The sequence below is a fragment of the Rhinoraja longicauda genome, chromosome 33 (genome assembly GCF_053455715.1).
Source record: "Rhinoraja longicauda isolate Sanriku21f chromosome 33, sRhiLon1.1, whole genome shotgun sequence".
In the NCBI taxonomy this organism is placed as follows: domain Eukaryota; kingdom Metazoa; phylum Chordata; class Chondrichthyes; order Rajiformes; family Arhynchobatidae; genus Rhinoraja; species Rhinoraja longicauda.
Genome location: NC_135985.1, coordinates 3,860,374 through 3,876,750, shown reverse-complemented (window position 1 = coordinate 3,876,750; position 16,377 = coordinate 3,860,374). Strand labels below are relative to the sequence as shown.

The window sequence follows — 16,377 nt, the reverse complement described above, 5'->3', positions numbered from 1 at the left end:
AGTGAAGCGAAGCACGTTTTTAAAGAACGATAACCAGATTACTTACTCCCGCCTTTAATGCTCGATTTCCGAGTTTATATAATCAGACGCCCCACGCTCTCTCTAAAAGCATTTAATAAATGTCTATTAAAGTGCTACAAAAACGAGATAAATTTACTGTAGCTGCCGCCTTACAGGAAATAAATGCTAATGATAGATTCACCATCAGGGATTCGATCACCAATGTTCTGCGCGGCCCCAGTTCTCCAAAACTCAAAGCTTCTGCACTATTTATTTTCAGTTCAAATTGACATTTCTTTGGAGGCGAATTAATTTATTGACAAACCCCGTGGAATAACGCTTCCCCTTTTCTCCAATCTTCGCATCTCCAATTTTTCTTCATAAACCCGTCATTTGCGAGTCCCTTTGTGTGAACTTTTACAAGCTTCATTGAGATGTCTAAGTTCTGCTTGTCTGTCAAGTTATCTCTGTGCACACAAAGAAAGTGCTTCTAAATGGACTTAGTGCTCAGCGTGTGTGCTCTCTAAATGTTAGAAAATTGTGCCATCTACCCGTTATTCACAGAATTGTCACATAAGGACCTACTTCGAGTTTCAACCACAAATTATACACGGCGAGGACACAAATGTTTCAAAGTAGGGGGGGGGTGATTTATCATCTTCATACCTGCACCATGGTAGAGGTTAACCGGTGGTGCTTGTTTTAATCACAATTATTAATTGTCCGCTTTATTGCAACCCCTCCGAAATTAAACCACCTGTTAAAGGTCGGTCCGAAAATCTCCCAGGTTGACTGTAATATACACTACGTCAATCTTCGCTCTCCCCGATGGTATGGATGGAGTCCAACATCTCGATGGCAGTGTTCTGGTACTTTGTGTTCACGTCTGAAGTATTAAAAGTTGGAGAAGTCGGTGAAGACGCTTACATCTGCTCACAGGTACACGCCCAATGAAAGGATGGCGACAATTTCTCATATCGGTCCAACTTTACGAAGAGATACCTCTGGTTTGGCCCCTTGAGTCATTTTGACCTCCTGTCTCAAAATAACAACAAAAAACAAAAAAACTTTGGTTTCACGAAGGATGGGCAAATATAAGAATCGCGCACACTTGTACATTCTTGCACACTTACTAAAGGCAACGCTCGCCACAACTAAACGCAAAATAACATCCTACCTTCTCAACAAACAAGAATGTCACCAAACGGGTCAATATATCTAGATCATTTATTTAACTTTTCTTTTTAAAAACCCACTGACACTTGTCACTTCGTCCGTCTGCTGCGGAGGGGCGGTCTAATATGGATTGATTTTGATGAAATTCCAGCAATCGTTATTGCAGGCATCTGTATTAACATCGACAAGGGCACAACAAGGGAGTATATTCTCATGGATACCAGTTCTGCAACTTTAATGTGGAGTATAGTCAAAATCGACATCATCGCCGTAAGTCGCATTTGAACAAATCCCACTTCTACTCAACACAAAACTGGCAGATAATAAGTTGTTATTGCGAAATCTTAGGAGGCTTATTTTTAAATTTACCTCACGGCATTTAGACACGCTAACACGGACTAAATAATTAAAAGGACACTTGGATTTTCCATCCGGATTCATATAGAATACTCTGGGAATATAAAGTAGATTGTTAACAAAAGTTGTTGGTTTTTTGAGCGCTTTAGTGCTAAAGATGAGGCTGATCATATCATTGGTATGCAGCATAAATAAGACGTCCTGGGAGCCGCAGGTCAGCAATCGATCCCTTGCAATGTTGGGAAAGGACGGGTTAATATAGTCTCATTAGCATTCCCACTGCAGGACCCTGCACCCTGACAACTTACACTGATGCATTTGCACTGAGCTTAATTTAAAAGCTTTACCCAATCACCAAACACGAGTCTTATTTCCATACTTGTCGTTATTTGTGCATCACTAGTAAGTCTAAGACAACGCACCCATCACCATTACTCCATTTAGAAATATATTTTCATAGCCTCATTTTTCTTTCCTCTATTTCTTTTATTATGTGTCCTCTCCTCCTCCTCCTCCTCCCCCATTTATTTCCTTTCCATTGACCCCCCCTCCTCCCCAACGTCGAATTATATTTCGTCCCTTTCATCACTGGTTCTACCTTCAAAATCCCGGCCTCTCGCTTTCTTTTTAAGCGCTGTGCATTAGATGAGATTTAGTCGACACTAAAGTGGCAAAGTTCAGATTGGGGGAATGAGAGGGTGTGTATATGAGGGGATGGGGGGGGTGGTCGTCAGGGGTGGAGGTGGGGGCAACACGGCAAACGGCGAACAAAAGGATGCCCGGGCTTGAAAACTATAGCAGGGAATATGAAAATCGCAGTTTGGACTGGTGTGTGCATGCGTGTGTCCCTGTGTCTGTGTGTCCCTGTGTGTGTGTGTGTGTGTGTGTGTGTGTGTGTGTGTGTGTGTGTGTGTGTGTGTGTGTGTGTGTGTCTGCGTGTGTTTAAAGGTTCCTTTGAACCGCCTTTGTGCTGAGTCGGCGCTGCTTTTTGCCAATGCTAGTCACGGTCATACGAACTTTGTGTTAACCTCTTATGTCGAATGAATCTTTTCATTTGGAAGCCCATAAATCTCATTCGTAGCTCCTTTTGTGCGGCACGCTACGACTTAGTAAGCCAAGTGTGCGCCGAACAACAACTTTACAAATATATATATATATATATATAAAGCAGAGAGAGAGAGAGAGAGAGAGAGAGAGAGAGAGAGAGAGAGAGAGACAAAAAAAAAGTTGCGACCGATAAAAAAAAAAAGTACAACTTTACAAAAAAAAAAGATTCCAATGTAAAGTGCGGGACTGGAAACTCGCAAGAGGGACGTGGAAAGTGAACGGAGTGGAAACCAACCTCACCACGCACAATCACAGTAAGCAAGCTCTTTTCTAAACAGCTCCTCCAAGGTTTACATGGAGACGATGATTTATCGTTCTGAAACTGTCATTATTTTGGTGAATTTCAAGTAGTTAGAACCTGCTGTGATTTGAGCCAAGTAGTAGAAATCGGACGGAGCGTCAGTGAGAGGGAGGGGGTGATGGGGAGGGGAGGGAGGGGGGGGAGATAAATAAATAAATAAATAAATACATGGTCATTTTGCAGAAGGATGTTTGTAAATGAAGCGAACAGCGACACACACACACACACACACACACACACACACACACACACACACACACACACACACACGCACGCACACACACACACACACACACACACACACACGGAAAATAATATTTTAACTGAAGTTTATGTTGAAGTGTCGCTAGTTGAGATTGGGGGATGGGCCTTAAACGGTGTGCATGCGCGAAAGGGAATAATTGTAGAGAGAGAGAGAGGGAGGGGGAGACAGACGGAGGTAGAGAGAGAGAGGGAAAGAGGGAGAGAGAGAGAGAGAGAGAGAGAGGGGGGGAGAGAGGAGAGAGAGAGAGAGGGGGAGAGAGAGAAAGAGAGAGAGAGAGAGGGAGGGAGAGAGAGAGAGAGAGAGAGAGAGAGAGAGAGAGAGAGAGAGAGAGAGAGAGAGAGAGAGAGAGAGAGAGAGAGAGAGAGAGAGAGAGAGAGAGAGAGAGAGAGAGAGAGAGAGAGAGAGAGAGAGAGAGAGAGAGAAAAGTTTAACATTAAATCATCTGACTTGCAAAAGTCTCCAAAAGGAACTAACAAGATTGCATTAATCTATGACAGTCACCATGGCCATTCCTAGATGCGATGCTTGAAACGTGTTATGGTTGTAAGTGAGCCCTTTTTCGTGTGGCGGGTTGTAGATTTATTTAAAATATTCTCATGAAGTTACCGGCAGCGACGGTCAGTTCGTTCAGTCCGATTGAGTGGTCCTGTAATCCGCTGGACACCCTGGCCGCAAGGTTCCCTCAAGACGTGGTGTCGCCCGTACGTTGGGTCCCGCGGTACTTAACCTATCGTTTATTCATCTTTCTCTCCCCCCTCTTTCCTCGCCTGTTATGTTCTTTCCCCCATCGCACCCTTCCTACCTGCGAACGTTACATTAGGAAGCTCTCTTTCAATCAATCGACTGACCCATCCAACCCCCCGCCCTTTGCGAATCTTTCTACCATTCGCCATGGTTTCGGTAAACTGAGCTTATCACCACCGGTACAGAGGGAACCATTCGTCTTTAAGTGTTCCCACTCAGAGTGTTATTAATTGCCACTACAATGCGGGTGATTTTTAACTAATAACAAAGTTGTAAATTAACGCGTTCCTTCAAATATTTTTAATTTGTCAACACTGATTGATTTGATTAATACCCCTGTTTATAAGTAACGTTGAAACCGATACATCTGCTACGGGACTATTAACGCGGACTGGTAGCATAATGTCACAATCTCAATGAACGGCATCGCTGCATTTTTTTTTAAATGTTGCTAGTGCTGTCATCGGCACTCCCGTTAAACTAACGATTGCATGCCCACAATCTCCATTACACCTTCATGTGAAGCGCTAGATTGTTCTGCTCGCTTGCACCTTACGGTAAGCTGTACAGTACCGTACGCACCCAAGTGCAATATGCTGTTGTTTACGGTGGACCGTTTGCACAACACGGCTTCTGATCACACTATGTTCCAATGTTTGTTCTTTAAATAAAACACAGGAGCAGAAGGGGAGTGTTGATGCTTGAATGAGGCTTGTAAGAACACCTGGAAGTCAAGAGAATACTGTTAAACTTCGACCTCTGCTCCTGTGGACACAGTCATACCCCTCACCAGCTCCCCCCACGCCCCACCATTCCACCAATCCACCCCTTGCCCACCCTCCTCCCTCCATCACCCATTTTTGGATGAAGTCTTAGAGAGAGAGGAGGGGGGGGGGGGTGGTGGGGGAGAGGGAGAGAGAGTGAGAGAGAGAGAGAGGTTTCAATCGTCTCAAAGGATGTTTAAAAAGCCTGGAAGAATAGCACGCTTCGATGATGAACTTACTGCCAACGTTAAGCCTATAAGCCTCTCGGCACATTCTGACACTTCTCTATTGGAAATTGTATCTAAGTCCCCCTCGTTCTGTGGAACCTTTTGTTTCATCCCACTTCTCCCCATTCTGACAATCAAAGTTTTCTGTGAATTCCCAACAACATCGATTTTTTTTTGGTTTTTTTTTTTGCTCCCTAATTTCCTGAAAGCCGGGGGGAAAGAATACGCCCAGCCCGTACCAACTTGGGACCTCTTGGCAACGTAGATAGGACCAAGAATCCACTCCACCCACACACCTTCTCACCCGGGCATATCAGGAATATAAATATGCTTGCGAGAGACAAACTTTCCACGATAATTAAAGTTAAGCAGAAATCGCATCTCATGTGAGGCCTCATAAATATATTACACACACACACACACACACACACACACACACACACACACACACACACACACACACACACACACACACACACACACATATATATACACACACACATATATACACACACGCACACATATATACACACACGCACACACACACACACACACACACACACACACACACACACACACACACACACACACACATATATATACATACGACATATGCATTGGTAATATATAATGTGTATGTGTATGTGTGTGTGTGTGTGTGTGTGTGTGCGCGAGTACGAGGTATTCATTCTACCCAGTATAGTGTCTCGGACTCATCTGTAAATAGGTTGCATTTGTGTGCATGGAACCTTTGTCTGGGCTTGCGAGCGAAGCTTTTTACAAGCAGACCCAGCGATAGTTCAGGGTCACCGGCAATTTAGTCTCCTATTACTATAAAGCGCAGTAGCGCAAAGTATTCAAGAAATAAGAAAATTGGAATTCTTGCTAAATACTACCTTGACCGCCCCCCCCCCCACCCCCCCCCCCCCCTCTTCCCTTCTCTTGCAACTGAAGAGTTGGTCATTTGAATGGGATTGTATTCAGACATTTCAGTGACACAGTTGGAGCAGAATGCACGACCAGGTTATGAAACAAATATTTTTTTACCGTGTCAAAAACACAACTTTCTTTATGGGCTACATTTCAAAGTGATTAAACGGGGAAATATTGGCAACAAACATGACATAAAATGCATTTCAATAGCTGGCAAATCGTTATTTATACCATTTCTAAGTGGCCGTATGAAATGTTTCGGTTCTAAGGATCACTCGTTTGAGCCAGCGTGCATTGGTCAACGTAATGTCCAGTTTAATTGCGACAAATGTTATCACAAAAAAAAAATCCCCACAGCCTTTAAAACACAGCTGTATCCCTTTTCAACTTTGAAAGGTGTTGATTAATTAGATTTATCTTGGTAAAAATAGTTAACTGTTCACATTTCCACGAATTGTCCCGAAAACAGTATGAATTGAATGTATTCATCAGATCCTGGGGAAGATTTAAACTTCTAACATCATTAGAGTGAAGACAGAATCAGGCGTCATATGGTGATATTGCATGTAGTTAATCCTTGTAGCATCCTTTCAAATTTGGTTATTACATCGGTGGCCAGTAATAATTTATTACCAGAGTGACTCACACATTTTGTGTACTGATGGCATATTCTTCACCCACATCTGCTTGCCGCCTTCAAATAATATGCAAAAATCTGTAAAACATTAAAATCAGTCACACCGAAGCCTTATCGGATTTATGGTCTGCAGTTAGCACGGAGAATAATCTTCAAGAAAGTTTCTGCGAAAATATGCAGAATATTTTCTGAAAGTGTGAAAAACTCAGGCAAGTGTGGCAGTAGATTGTCACGGTATCATTACCACGATTAAAGACGTTTCATGCCTCTGTTGCCCAAGAGGAAATTGTATGTGGAATGAAACATCTAAACAGTATCCTCTATTCTACCGAAATACAAGGAGTGTTCAGAAGTGTAAGGTTACGATAAAATGTCGATTAATTTGATGCACTTAGCCAGTTCCCATTACAAATATTTGCAATCGTATTATGTCCAAACAGATATCAGATGATCGAAATGAAACAGTAATAATCGTTTCAACCATGGGTTGCAGCTACCTACTACCCAGGAGCCGATTTAAATGGAACACGATAGAGTAATATCTAAAACATTTAATCGCCAGTGTTATTTATCGTAGATTTAGTTTGACACGCTGACTATAAGGCTCCAGCACCGTACAGTTTCGGTCATTAGACAGATTCATCTGTTTTGGAAATGAAACAAAATCCGATCCAATTGCTAGGCAGATAATGTTCATTGTATCAATACTTTACCCAGGCACGACTTTCAAGAGATTAAAAAAATGGCTGCTTTGTGGCTGGCTATCAACTGCCGCCATTCGGTGGACGACGCGGATAAGTGGCACTGTTTATTGCAAGTATTAATAAATAATTCTCAGGCGGCAATTATAACTATAATGACCCAGCCTTGGTATTAAAAAAAAATTAAGGAAAATAATTGACTGGGTTGGATTTAAAGTTTGCACAATGTATCTGCCGAATTCAGAGAAACATTTTCATTTCATTGAGGTACTAGATTATTAGACATGTGCGGGGAAATATGGCAGATTATTTGCTTTGATATTACTCATCTGCTGCCCAAGATGTCCAGTCCATATGGCTGCAACGCAGAGTCAAATGGCCTGGCGATATGTTTAATATTCCAGCATTTATTGATTTGATCTGCTGCAAGGATTACATAATATATTTCTTTAGCACTGATTTATTTACGTTGATATGCATACAGTGTATATCAAGAAATCGGCGCTCTTTTCTGCAAGTCAGAGGATAGATTCTGCACTTTGTCTTCTGATGCTTCATTGGCGTTCACACCTCACTGTTCTCTCTCTCTCTCTCTCTCTCTCTCTCTCTCTCTCTCTCTCTCTCTCTCTCTCTCTCTCTCTCTCTCTCTCTCTCTCTCTCTCTCTCTCTCTCTCTGTCTGTGTGTTTTAATAATGCTCGTTTCTTTTAATTTCTGTTTTTTTTTTCTCCTTCCCACCCCCACCTTTTTCACCTCAAAGATCCGGCCGATTAAAGCTTGCTCGGAGCGAGCAAATTAAATCGGATCTGAGGTTGGAATTCCGGCCTAGCACGTGACTCTGAACAATTGCATTTATTCCAATATCAGGAACAATCAGACGTAAACCAAGACTTATTAAAAAAAAGCCAAACGGGCTGCTTTCGAATAGAACTAGAACGAATCAGTAAGATCAAGGTGTCAGTGCAGTACGTGAAGAATATTTCACATTATTACAAGACATTGTTCAATTTATTAATAAACTAAAATGCTTGAATGTATATTTTTAAGGCCAAGTACGACGAGACCGTGTTTATTAATATTAACAGTAGGTAGGAAGGATTATTGCAACGTATTTGAAATGACAAAAATAAAATTTAATGCAAAACAAGTTCCACATCTTGTAATGTCTGAACCTGTAAGTCACACAACTGGTTAGTATCAGGGATATATTTCATTAACACATCTTCATATATAGTCCCAGCGACTTGATGTTTAATGTTGCTGTGGACCATTTATAGGCAGTGGTCCCTCGACAAGTTTTTTTGGTTGTGGCCCAGTTAATACAAATCTATTGAATTATTCCATTCAATGCTTTATAAATTGGAAATATATTGTAGGGATCTTTCTGGAAAATATTTCAATGATAATGCACACACGTTGACAAAAAGAAAAATGTACTGATGTAATAACAAGCTCCATCATCGTTTTTGATCGGTATTTTAAAAAAAAATAACTGAGCGTCGATTTACTTTGAAATTAATAGCGTATAAAGGAGGTTCGTAAAGAACTACCGCCATCTTCTCATTTACAAATATTCCCACACCTCACAGCCTTTAATATTAAATACAAATACCTTCTTTTAATAAAACGGCAAGGTAAGATTTACGACGTAGCGCCTTCCCGTTGAAGTTCTAAACCTTAATAATGACGATCTTGCAGTAAAATCGTGTCAAACTTTTTTTTTAAACATCTTTCAACGCCAGAAATTAGTTTGCTTACACTATATTGAATATCATCTGAATTGTTAGGAAACTTGATTCACAAAAAATAAAGGCTTGTCTTATATTCGGTACGTGGTACTTTAAAATGACAAATGTCTTGTCAAATGTAGAAGACCTATTACATCTGGATTTTTGCAATCACTCATTCCGTGAAAAAGCGGCAGGAACGCTTTGACGGTGCGCCACGTAAAATAAATTTGTAATGTAATAGCAAAATCGCTGGGATAATTTGCTGCTAATAGTCTTGTAACATGGTGCCGGAAAGGAAATCAGCTGTATAAAGAGTGAAAGCCGTCTTGAAAAGAAGAGGGAAAAGTTTATAATTATCGTTGAGACATAAAGCATCATATTTTAAAAATCTTTATGTTGGAGTGCTATGTGTTTCTTGTTTATAGTCCAGAGAGAATTGGATAAGTGCCTGACCACTGAATTAATAATGGCTAGTTTCTCCGCTGCCTGTTCTTTTGGAGCCCGGTTTTATACTGTAATCATTAGCGGCCCCTCTGGCTATATGTTTTGCATCGGTGTAACACTATGACACAGTTGTAATACAAACTCCTCTGTCTTGCTTTGCGTTTGTGGCAGGGAAGTTTAACAGCACCAGAATTCAACCTTCCACTCGTAGCATAAAAGTACCCTTAAAGTTGGTCAATGGCAATGGGGGGGGGGGGATATAAAATATTCAATCACGTGTTTGGACCGAAAAATTGATCGAATGCCCGCTCTAATAAAGGCTGGGCTTTAGTACATATATTTACGTTTTTAATATTGACATTTATATCATTTATAATGGGTTATTAATAGAATTAATTGGTATTATATAACTTTGCTGCTAAACGTCAAACTACAGACTCTTCGAGCAAAGGAATATTTTAATATGAGCGGTTCAGGATCAAGCACGTCAAAAAGGATACTGCTGTTGGCGTCTAATAAGAGGTTCAAAAATTTAATGAAAAGTTACAAAGGGCAACGATGTGTGTGTCATATTTGAGAGACTGTTTGATTCACTCCCTGATGTTGAGTTGCACATCCCACGGATGACAGCGGGGTGGCGCTAATATCTGTGGTTTGCCCGCTGTACTTTCAAGATGGTACAAAGCTAACACAAAAGGACCCGACATTGTAGAATTTGTTTGGCATCCATAAAATGTGATCAAATCTCATTGATATTTTGGAGGATCATTTCTCGTAAAATAAAATCCCACCCAAACCCATACAATCTGCACGTCGCAATTTCGAGTCGCAAGCGGCGAAGAGCGTTGCAGATTAAAAGTTATATATTTTTTTAAGGGCAATAGTTAAAACAAATATTTGCGAAGAAGGCGATATTTTGCACAAAGGGGGTTTCCTTAATTTGAACCTGGTACGAGTCGTCTTTTTTGTTCGTTTGCCGAGTGTCTGGCAAACAATGGAGTCTCTAAACTTAGTCAGATTTGATTTTAGTTATGCTTTGTTCGAATAAAAGCCAGAGATTAGAAAATGCGCACTTTATTTATTTATATCTGCACAGGCTGTGTGTGTATTCACGGTTTTGTGTTTTTTTTTGCATTGTTTCTATTTCCAAGATAGCCACATTTTCTCAGCCATGAGGTGTTAGTGAAATACATAAACCCAACTGCAAAATAAGGCCCAGGATTTAAATACATATATATATATATATATGTGTGTATTTAGGAATCGTTGCATTAATAAATATGTGTCAAATATATAAGTATGTGATTATAGAATAGCGCACCAAAATAAGTCTAATACATTAATCCCACCGTACCACCCCCACACCCGACCCGACAACAACAAAAAAAACTATCCTCTTGAGCTGAATGTTTAATCTCGCTGTGGGTTCCCTGTTTGCAAATTAAACGATGTACACGTTGTTGCCTTTAATGTTTTACTTCCTAAAATAAAATCTCTCGAGGAAAATAAAACAAAGTTGTACAAAGGAAAGTTGTTGGAACCTAATAGCTGACTATAGTAAATAAAAAAAGAATGATATCCTTAAAGGATCAAAATTTATGAAATACGCTAAAATATTTAGATCACATTTGCAAAGGCAAATTTAGCAACATGACAAAGAAAGTCAGTTCAATCTTTATAATTTGTAGTTATTTAACTTTATGTTCTATAGCTTGGCTAATGAAATATTATTAATCCTCGATGAATGGAAAAAATCGTAGCTATCAGTATAATTTCTCACAGTGAACAATCGTTTGATTATAAAGTGAGCTTGTGTTTATTAACGTTCTAAGCACCGATGCATTTTATTTTGTGGGATAATTACGAAGTTAGTATTTTAGGTTGGACTATTGCCGACAAACTCGAAATTGATGCGCGCCCATTTTCTTTTAAACCTCTGCTTTTTCATGATGTTCGTTTTTTATGTTGTGCCGTATTGTGATGAATCTTTCCGAGCACCTCTCTGAGTTAATACACAGTCAGATACTAGGAGGCGCTGCCCTTACAGGTTATGTTCTATAAAGCTCAATCCCCTGTCTAGTGGTATGTGGTAATATCAAATTTCAAAATTAAATTTTAGTCAATGCAAAACCAACGTTATTATAATTGTAAAATTAGGTCGTCCCACCTGCCTCTTTATAAAATCATGTTGGGTACAAAATGCATCCAGTGCATTATCATCAGGAAATAAAAGTTTGCTGAATTGAAAACTAATTTTGGAAAATTAAACAAAAGTTTTCTTTAAAAATGATTTGGTGCCATTATGGAAGGCGGGTCTCAATAGCTGCATCTTCATTCCTTTACTTTGTCGGTACAAAATGAACTGAAAGACATTCATTTGTACACCAGTTTCGTTTAATATAATATGTCGAGAACACTGTTTGTCTTGCGAAATTTAAAGTGACATTTCGGAATTAAAATCTCTTAAATGTGATAAGTGAAGTTGTACCACGAATTCGCCCAAGGTCCTGATAACTAAAGGAGAAACAGGCGAAAAGGCTAATCAATGAAACTATGTTTTCTACACGACGTTAAGGGGAAATGATAGATTGTAATTGAAAAGCGCTGACATAACTCTTGAGTATCAATCTAACCGTTTCAACCGAGCATCACGCAACAAACATGCAGCATCTACACAATTACAACATATAATTCCACTTCTGATCATCCCACGTTGAAATCGTTGGAATTGATCAGAGGGCGTTCTCCTTCTTTGAAATAAAATCGAGTAGGAACAACTAATTTTTACATACATTAAAATCGAAAAAAATGTGCAATTCGGATCATAAATACTGACTAATTATTTCTGATTATTAAAATTTAATTAAATGCAACGTGAAAAGTTATTTTAAAAGTCACAAATACACGAATTAGCCTGTAAAATTGATTAGTTTTTACACTTTCCTAACATGCAAAATAATTATTTATACCCAAATATGACACATATCAAATTAAACTTATATTCTCTGTATTGGAATAAACAGCAGTTGTGTTCCTGGGACAGGGGCCATTGTTATAAATTAATAATCAATCTGCTTGTGCTTTTTTATGCTCTGCCTTCTGAGCGTACATTTCATCGAAGCTCTCCCATTTTTCTAATTTCCTGTTTCCTTACAATCTTCACAATTGTCCGGTTGTCAGTGTCGATGCATTAATATAATAACGGCCAGAGCAAATCGATTTGTTCTTTACACTTCTTTCTTTCTCATTGCCGACTTTAGGCTAGAAAACACGTTATTTTCCACCCAGCTTTCAAGCAAATGGACAAAAAGTTGAATATGTTCCTAATGAAATCGTGTTTCGTCCTAGATAATTTCACGTCACTAAAGTTTTTATTTTAAAATAAGTAAAGTGATAAAGTGGCCAGAGGAAGAAAAAGGATATTTCATCAGGAAATTATATACTTCATTTCTGTACGGCGATCCATTACTGGCGCTACCTTTAATTAAATGTTACTGTATATTAGAACATTGGTCCTGGGTGCGGGTCCAATAATATCAATGTGCATGTGTGTGTTTGTATGCCCAAAATAAAGGAAAGGATTTCACTAAATGTTTTAAAATATTTCGTCATTCTAACACAGCAATTGCACTTTTTACACGCGTTGATCTCAACAAATTATTTATATTTCACTAGAAAAGTATATTCGTCTGCTACTTCTATATTAATAAAGAATTTTGAGCATACATTCGCAGAATCTGTTTCTTGTTATTTAATTCGAAGGTGACATATTAGCGATTATGATTACAGGCACGGTTGCTTCCTGCAAATACCTAATGCCACTGCTGCTATTGATGTATCTTTCCAAATAGCCTTGACGTTCAGGTCAATTGGGTGAAGACTCGGGAAAATAAAATCGGGCATGGGCAACTAAAAAAAATTAAGTTATTCAAATCAAAAGCGATATCCCCTATCCCAATCCTTCTCCAACCAATTTATGGTCAACCGATGTAAGGTCCACATCAATATCTCCTAAGGTATTGAATCCTATTAGTTAAGATACCAATGATATTAACTAGTATTAAACGTTTGATGTTAATACGCCATGATATTAACCTAGCCTCGGCCATTTGGGTACAGAATGCTCCTTAATTATTATTTTTTTAGTTACGGTATGGAAACGTATCATGCATGGTATTTCATGCGTTATACCAAAAAAATGCTTTAGAAATCAGTAAAATACTCTGTGGAATGGCCAGTGTCTGCAAAGAATACTCCACAAAATCAATCCTTAAAATTGTTTCATTGTCGTTTGTGTTTATATTGTGTTCTAACACTGCGAAATTGATATCAGCAAAAACACATAACGTGTCATTAATAGAGGTTATTTTATATCACCATTGGGCAGCTCCGATATAATAGAGGAAACAAAAATAATTGATAGAGGCTTAACATGTCTTAGAAGTTTGCAGATTGTGTACGTCAGAAGTGCCTAAGACATGGTAGCTTCTGCAAAGGCACCTGTTGAACGGAACAACAGTGAAGTAAGTCCCCCTTCTGATTGTTCTGTTTTTAAAGTTTCGTGCACTGCTTCCGCTCATTTGTACTGGAAATCTTTTACCCCACTGATTTTATATCTTTGCACGTGAAAAATAAGTTTAATTATTCGTGTTTCTTGTGAACCTCAGTTCCGAAGATATGCACTAATTGAACACACATTAAAAAATGTCGCCACCCATCATTGAAAAAAGACACCTTAATTCTAAACAAATGAGCATTGACTTTTCTGATGAAGATATGTGCACTATCTTTATTCATTAAACAAACGAATGAATATCTACAGCGAAATAGAACTAAATATTTAAAAGGTTCAAAGACGTATAACAATCACTGGAATCTCATTTGACATGCTGGAGTTTTCTCCCCTTATGGAAAGTCCAGCAAATATTTTTTTTCTGGCCGTTTTAGATGCTGCGGGATATCTATCATGATGGACACTTCAGTCGGTGATGATTTTTGATGAAATTCGAACCTAATCAAAAATTCACCTTGTTATCTGTTCAAACTTTTTTTTTCGAATGACCCTCCGCAGATGGTGATGCCACAGGTGCGAGAGAGGAACAAGTTTCGCATGAAGCTGATATAATAAATCCCCTGAAACCAAATTATATTGGAAGTTTGTGTGAAGAAGATATTCCGCTAGGATCTTTGGCAACTGAGAGAGAGAGAGAGAGAGAGAGAGAGAGAGAGGGAGAGAGAGTGAGACACAGAGAGAGAGAATGAAACACGTGAATCTGAATTATTTATCCCAACTCAATCGTGTCAGGAATAACTGGAAATATACACAGAAAGTGCATCTGTAACGAATTTATAGTGCAATCGATGCACTGGCCATTCTCGTCTTTCATCTCCTCTAATAGGCGAGCCCAAAAGATCCGCAGAATACTTATTTACTCAAAATCCGAATGACGAGAATCTGAGATCACAACAAGAAAACTATATGGAATAATTTGAAATTGATGGACAACAATCAAAGTAGCATTACAAACTATATATTTTTTTATCATGCATGATTACATCTATATTTTGCAACATAAATCTATTGCAATAATTCTAACTTCAAAAGAGAGAAATAAATATGCTGTTGTGAATCGGATAGACATTCTACATTGTATAGTAAATTGACACAAATTAAGTGCATTTGCTCATCGCTGTGTCCCCCAAACATTGAGAATTAAATGTACAACAATAATATAGGATTTCAAAAATCGAAATAATTGGATTACGTCAAGACATCTATAAAGTATTTTTTAAATACAAATATTAAAACAAAAACAAATTTGGGAAAATCCATTGGACTCGATCTCCACTGATACATTAAGTTGTCCATTTCATACAATTTCCATTACATTTTTTAAAAGCGTGTATTTGCAAGAATTATCCAACTTAACGCGATAACTGTCAAAAGTTTATATCAAAGACACAATATTATTCAGTTACCAGAGAAACTGTCTTCCTAGTAAAGAATATCTTAATTATTTCTGCACAAAGGTAACGATTGTAAAAAAAAAAACAGTTTTGAAAAGCGAGCTTTTCGGCCTATTTCTTTGATGGATTTCTATATCGGATCACGACGCAGCCCTCAATCAGGGAACCCTGAAGTTCGTTGAACTCGGTAGATATAAGTAAACAAGTTGTCAAATTGAAATAATCTCTCTCTTAAGGTTCTGAGAAAATTTCGGCTTCGCATTCTTAGATTTATCTAAATCTACTTTCTCTCCGAGCCGGTCGCGGCGTACTTCGCGTCTTGGACAATAATGTGGCAATTGTTGAAGTTTTGTGACCCATAAAATTTCGGGGTTAGTATTCCGGCTATGGCATGTAATTATGCAAAACACTTTCCATAAAGACTTGCCATTCGATCTAATGACATAGTCTACGGTCCAAACCTCTGTGTGTGTGTGTGTGTGTGTGTGTGTGTGTGTGTGTGTGTGTATTCCGTTGGGGCGGTAGTGATGGGGATTGTAGATGGGGGGTAAGGGGGGGGGAGGGCAGTGGGAATCTGAGTTGGGGGGGGGGGCAAGAATATTGATTCTTGCACCCAAATAGTGCACCGCCAGAAAGCAACAATACTCCAAAGTTGTAAACTACGCTGAAAATGCTAACATCCGCTCTACCAAGATTTTGTTTGAAAGATCATATGCTTCACAGTAATCTTTTGCTCTAGGTATCTCCGACCATGCCCCACCTTACGTTGCTTTAATTACAGTTATTGATAATAGCCACAAGCCATCAGTGAGTTGCAGGCAGCTCCGTAGACTGACCGGAAATTGGCGGGTACAGACAATGTGGACCAGACCCAATAGTTGGGATTGAATTAGTTGAAGAAATGGGAAAAGAATTGTGGAACTAATAATCAGGAAATCAAAGGGGAGGGGGGGGGGGGGGGGTGTCTGACATTGAACAGAATGAAAGCTGATTGTTGAACAGAAAATTTGCTCCTCACTCGAGGCA

The 16,377-nt window shown here is 39.0% G+C and overlaps 1 long non-coding RNA gene across 1 annotated transcript in view; it reads left to right on the top strand.

Moving 5' to 3' along the window:
• Window positions 1-2,310: 2,310 nt before the first annotated feature.
• The window catches only part of LOC144608917 (uncharacterized), a 34,691-nt gene continuing 20,624 nt past the window's right edge, over window positions 2,311-16,377 (top strand). Inside the window, exon 1 of the long non-coding RNA XR_013549255.1 lies at window positions 2,311-2,894. This is a non-coding gene — a long non-coding RNA (uncharacterized LOC144608917). The remainder of the gene's footprint in view (window positions 2,895-16,377) is intronic.